General features: G+C 39.9%; 2 long non-coding RNA genes across 2 annotated transcripts; one reads left to right on the forward strand and one right to left on the reverse strand.

Moving 5' to 3' along the window:
• Positions 1-830: 830 nt before the first annotated feature.
• On the forward strand, positions 831-3,060 carry LOC139434590 (uncharacterized). The gene is made up of 3 exons (XR_011643911.1): positions 831-1,025; positions 2,029-2,120; positions 2,516-3,060. It is a non-coding gene; the product is annotated as an uncharacterized lncRNA (long non-coding RNA).
• On the reverse strand, positions 2,616-5,735 carry LOC117453310 (uncharacterized). The gene is made up of 3 exons (XR_004552883.2): positions 5,512-5,735; positions 4,422-4,531; positions 2,616-2,870 (listed from the first exon to the last, which is right to left on the reverse strand). It is a non-coding gene; the product is annotated as an uncharacterized lncRNA (long non-coding RNA).
• Between the last annotated feature and the right edge of the window lie 291 nt (positions 5,736-6,026).

The following is a 6,026-nucleotide window of genomic DNA, read 5'->3' on the forward strand; positions in this document are numbered from 1 at the left end:
TGTAATGAGCTGCTATCTGGCATTTCGTCTCCACTGTCCACTGCACTTTGTTCCTGCTGGTCAATTTCTCGTTGTCTATACTGTCCTGCCTGATATGTCAACCTATTTGTATTCATGATAGCTGCAGCCGACATTAATAAATCATCATCGGAGTTTCTTGCCCCAGAATTTGAGAGTCCTATCGCGGGAATTATTTGTGCGCAGAGAGCTACAGCCTGCTTTTCCTCCAGCAGCCCAGCGTCTGTTAAAATGGAAATTAGCTGAGCTGTGCTGGGAGATTTGCCTAGTATGAGGGGCCGTGTAGGCCAAAATTCAAACTCACCTCGCACACACACTACTGAAAACATCTGGCCTTGCACACACACTACTGAAATACACTCACGTTCACTACTGAACACCTCACACACACACTACTGAAAATTAAGCCTCACACACACTACTGAAAACATCTGGCCTTGCACACACACTACTGAAATCCTCTCACATTCACTACTGAACACCTCACACACACACTACTGAAAATTAAGCCTCACACACACACAACTGAAATCCTCTCACATTCACTACTGAACACCTCACACACACACTACTGAAAACATCTGGCCTTGCACACACTACTGAAATCCTCTCACATTCACTACTGAACACCTCACACACACACTACTGAAATCATCTCACGTTCACTACTGAACACCTCACACACACAATACTGAAAATTAACCTCACACACACTCCGGAAAAACATTTTACTGAAAGGTTCTCAGTAGGGAATGTGCATGTGTTTCACCTATGTGTGTGTGAGGGGATTCTTGCTGTAACGGAAGTCATTCTAATGTAACGGATGTCATTCTAATGTAACGGAAGTCAGTGGTCTCTTTGCTAGCCCCGTTAGCTTCATTAGCTCCAGGCTGCTACTCCGAAGTGTTTGTTGTGTTGATGCCTGGTGGAGTATTCTTCATTGAAATATCGCACTTATCGTATGGCTCTGCGGTTCAAACAGACCGTCCATGAATGCAGTTTATTCGGTAAGTACAATTCAAGCACTTTATTTCTTACTTGTCTTTTTATTCAGCTAACAAGCGAGACGAAGCTACATCTGTGCTAACGATGCTATCCGTAGCATACAAGTTAAAACATAATGGAGAAGTGTAAAACATTAAGAAGGATTATACTGTAAAACATAAGGCTTCTCGGTGAGGTTGGTAAAATAAGGTCATGCTTGTACATTAGTTAGTTTGCTAGTTAGGTAACTGTATGCATTGTTATTGTTAATTTAAAATAGCTATGCTCGACGATGCAGACAGCTAGCGTCACATTAGTGTTGAAGAGCAGAGTACTGTATGAGATTAACCTCACTATAAGATCTGTGTATCTGAAAAATATGAATCTCACATTTCCAGTTGGTTCCAGAAATAACGTTAACGTAGATATTGCAATATGGTTTGTTGAGCTGGAGTTGATTATTGAAGCTCACTGGTTAACGTTCATCATATTAAACGAACGAACCCAAACGTTGTTGTTTTTATTAATATTATTACCAATACTTACTTAGCATTTTATTATCATTACACTGGAGAAACCGACTTATTGTGGCAGCAGAACATGAACATGTAACTTAATGCCTGCATTTGAGGACGAAAAATAGCTCAGTCAATGCTTTAGGGACAAGGAAATGATTTGTTTAAATATTAGATATGACGTTATGTGTGCTTCTGTGACAATGAAGCTTATTCATTGCATTACATTTGTTGAAGATGTTTGTCTTTTACCCTTACGTGTGTGTTACAAATGAATGTGAATATGGCATAGGACAAATATTTAAATTGACTGTCTCATGAAAAACGATTCTAAAATAAAAAGGACCACAACTATACAATAATACACAATCCAACTGATAAGATACAGTAAGGGCTTTGATATCCAGCACTTTCTTTAAGGATAACAAAAAGATTATCACATGACATTTGCATGTAAAAAAGTCTGTGACCAACACATTGTTACTTTACATATATATCTGTTTGTTTAAAGTTTCCAGGTGATGCGGCAGACAGACCAGAGGATGCTGACCACGAGAGACAGACCTATTCCTAACATCAGTGAACTTCAGCATGGACTCAAAGGTACAAAGAATCGAGAAACGTTCTGGTTTAAATAGATAAAGTAACAACTATAATCAGCTTTCACATTTCAATGTATTTAAGGCAATTATTATTTTACATTGTGAGAATTGCTACCATTTGTCTCTTCATATTGTCTGTAAAAGACGTGGTAAAAGTGGTTCTTGCAGTGAGACAACCGAGCAGTTGAATATTATTTAATAAGATATTTTAATGTTGATTAACTGCAGACTGTTCATTCATAATCTGATTATCTTTGTAGTACAAAGTGATGAATTAAAAAAACAAATTAACATTTAAAAAATACATTATTTCTACAGCCGCTAAATAAACAAACATTTCATAAATAACACACTTGCTCTGCAATAATGTCATATGTTTCTTGTCATTTCTGTTAGGAAAGGACATACCTGAAGGACACAACTGCCTCACCGTTTTCTCAAGAGGGGCAAGAAGAAAATGAAAAGCTGATTTCAGATTAAAGACCAATACAGGACATTCACTAAGAAACTACACTTTTATTGTGAACACAAAGTCAAACAGGACCATCATTTGTTTGTGGCAGCTGAGCCCAGTATGGGCTCACAGATGCAGTTAGGTGGTTTCTTCATCAGACCTGGTCCTCCTCCATCAGGCCACGTCCTCATCCCAGAGAAAGACCTCTCCACCTTCTCCAGCCAAACCCACAGACAGGACATCCGTCACGCTGAGGTTTCTCCCGAAGTCTCTGCACACTGTCTCAATTGATCCACACTGTGAATATGAGGGGGAAATGTGTGTGTCATAAATGCTTTAGACAATAAGAAATATGAAGTTAACTGTAAGGAATGGCTCATTCTTTTTTAAATAGACAAAACTATTACTGTATTTCAATATCTCATGTCTGAAAGTTTAATTTAAAAGAAGAAGAGGCCCCAAAAATAAAGATTGGTATATCAATAAATGTAGTTGATTGTGTCTTTTTAATTGTTTAAAGTAGATAGAACTGGTACTTAAGAGTTTGAATACAGTCTGGTTGCAGAGGAGGCACACAGGTAAGAGCATATAGCTACCATCACATATAACTAAGCTTGACTTGAATTTATTAAAAGTATAATTAAGTAACAGCAACAAATCAATAGCAAATCGTGCACAAATGTGAATCTTTGCTGGGTCCACTGTTGAATTTACCACATATGCGGCTTTCACACCAGCGCTTTTCAGTTTCTAGCTCCGAGCGGGAGCTTTTCTGGTTCAGCTCCGGTTTCCCTTTTCAGCTCCCGCTCTGTGCACACCGCCCACTGGCGCCCCAGAGCTGCCCTTGCTGCGTCATGACGTCACCGTTTACATCGCTGATTTGCCCCCCAACGGCAGCTCACAACAACAACAACTGCGTCGGGTCGATGATCGTGTTGCTTTTAATCACACGAAGCCAGAATAAATTGAATAACGACTTCTCCAACCTTATACTTTTCTCCAGAGTGCCATGGTTCATTGTTTATTAATGTGTTTCTGCAGCATTTACCGACCGCTGCAGTGCTGGCTGCTCTTCCACGGGATTTTATTCTCCCGTTAGCTCCCGGTTAGCTCACACTGCACACGGCCGCTCTAAAGTATTCACTGTCCGACTCACACAAGCAGCTGATGCATATCCCCAGTTCCCTTAGCCTAAGTGAATGTGTGTCAGTCTGAATTGACACTGTTTGGTATCACAACGCTGTTATGAAAGTTTCTCTGGTATAAAACGGGTGATGTTAGCATAGCAACCGAAGCTAAACTGACTACTTGCATCCGATAGCTGCAATAATACAAAACAACACGTCTGCCTCTCTCCACAATGATCGATAACAGTGAACGGATGGTCAAAGTAAGGCACAAATAAACAGAATCACACGAAGCCTGGTTAGTGTTGCCTGACTTTATAAAGTGTGTTTATAGGCACTACTGCTTGTAGGCAGGCATAACAGTCGACCCATGGGAGGTGGGTTTAGTTTCCTGCACGCCTCGACGTAAGAGAGACGTAAGCGACGTCACCTCTTAGCTCCAAAGCTCTTGCCTCTGGACCGACAATTTTTTGGAGCTGGAAATGAAGCGGATTCCGGAGCTAAGAGCCGGCGCAGCTCCGGTGTGAACTGGAAAACCCGGCGCTTTTCAGGCTCTAGCTCCGAGCCGGAGCTGAAAAGGCGCCGGTGTGAAAGGGGCAATATTGTATGTTTTAGAAACTTTAAGGCATTTATAGATTTGTATGCAAGTAATATCCCAAAACTCAATAAATACTGTAGATTATTATTGAAAGTTATGCTGAATAGTTTCATGTTCACTTACCTTAAGCAACGTAAAACGTGCAGACCGGGGGGAATACAAATACTTGTATTTCTCTTTTTTGGTTTGCAAGGGTGTCACCTTCCGCGGAGCCCATTTTCTGTAGTATTATCCTAACAAAGAGAAAACAAGAGGGAACAACCCTTATTTAGGTTTTTTAAAAAGTGACAATATCAGCTTGCATTCATCCGACAAAAATACGACACAGGGTATAATTGCTGGTTGTCTTGTGTTTTTATGGGATTTGGATAACGGATTTATTCTATAAAATATTTTGAATGGTTTTCACTTAATACTGTTATAAAGTCGGCTGCGGACAGCCAGGCTGTAGTAAATAGTGCAGCAGATCTACACAGCTAGCTCGCTAGTTAGCATTATTAACAGCTATTTATGTACATTTTCAAGTTCTGCTTGAAAGCAAGTTCCTGCAAACTGTTCAAACGCTTCAACTTGTACCATTTATAATCTGTATGTTTGAATATGGATCTTAAATCGGCGTGACGTTGAAGCAGCTGCAGTTCCTTTAAGCATACCGTTAGCATTTTGCTTCTGGCAACTAGATTTATGATTTGAAAATTATAAAAGTAGGGTAGACATGGATATTATCCGGCTGAACAAAACGTGACCTGTCTCTTAAATGCGTCTCAACCACAGACCTTATTTCCAGCTAGTTTCAAACCATATTGCAATATCTACGTCAACGTTATTTCTGGAACCAACTGGAAATGTGAGATTCATATTTTTCAGATACACAGATCTTATAGTGAGGTTAATCTCATACAGTACTCTGTTCTTCAACACTAATGTGACGCTAGCTGTCTGCATCGTCGAGCATAGCTATTTTAAATTAACAATAACAGCATACAGTTACCTAACTAGCAAACTAACTAATGTACAAGCATTGACCTTATTTTACCAACCTCACCGAGAAGCCTTATGTTTTACAGTATAATCCTTCTTAATGTTTTACACTTCTCCATTATGTTTTAACTTGTATGCTACAGATAGCATCGTTAGCACAGATGTAGCTTCGTCTCGCTTGTTAGCTGAATAAAAAGACAAGTAAGAAATAAAGTGCTTGAATTGTACTTACCGAATAAACTGCATTCATGGACGGTCTGTTTGAACCGCAGAGCCATACGATAAGTGCGATATTTCAATGAAGAATACTCCACCAGGCATCAACACAACAAACACTTCGGAGTAGCAGCCTGGAGCTAATGAAGCTAACGGGGCTAGCAAAGAGACCACTGACTTCCGTTACATTAGAATGACATCCGTTACATTAGAATGACTTCCGTTACAGCAAGAATCCCCTCACACACACATAGGTGAAACACATGCACATTCCCTACTGAGAACCTTTCAGTAAAATGTTTTTCCGGAGTGTGTGTGTGAGGTTAATTTTCAGTATTGTGTGTGTGAGGTGTTCAGTAGTGAACGTGAGATGATTTCAGTAGTGTGTGTGTGAGGTGTTCAGTAGTGAATGTGAGAGGATTTCAGTAGTGTGTGTGCAAGGCCAGATATTTTCAGTAGTGTGTGTGTGAGGTGTTCAGTAGTGAATGTGAGAGGATTTCAGTAGTGTGTGTGTGAGGCTTAATTTTCAGT

Source organism: Pseudochaenichthys georgianus, chromosome 10 (assembly GCF_902827115.2).
Source record: "Pseudochaenichthys georgianus chromosome 10, fPseGeo1.2, whole genome shotgun sequence".
Classification (NCBI taxonomy): Eukaryota; Metazoa; Chordata; class Actinopteri; order Perciformes; family Channichthyidae; genus Pseudochaenichthys; species Pseudochaenichthys georgianus.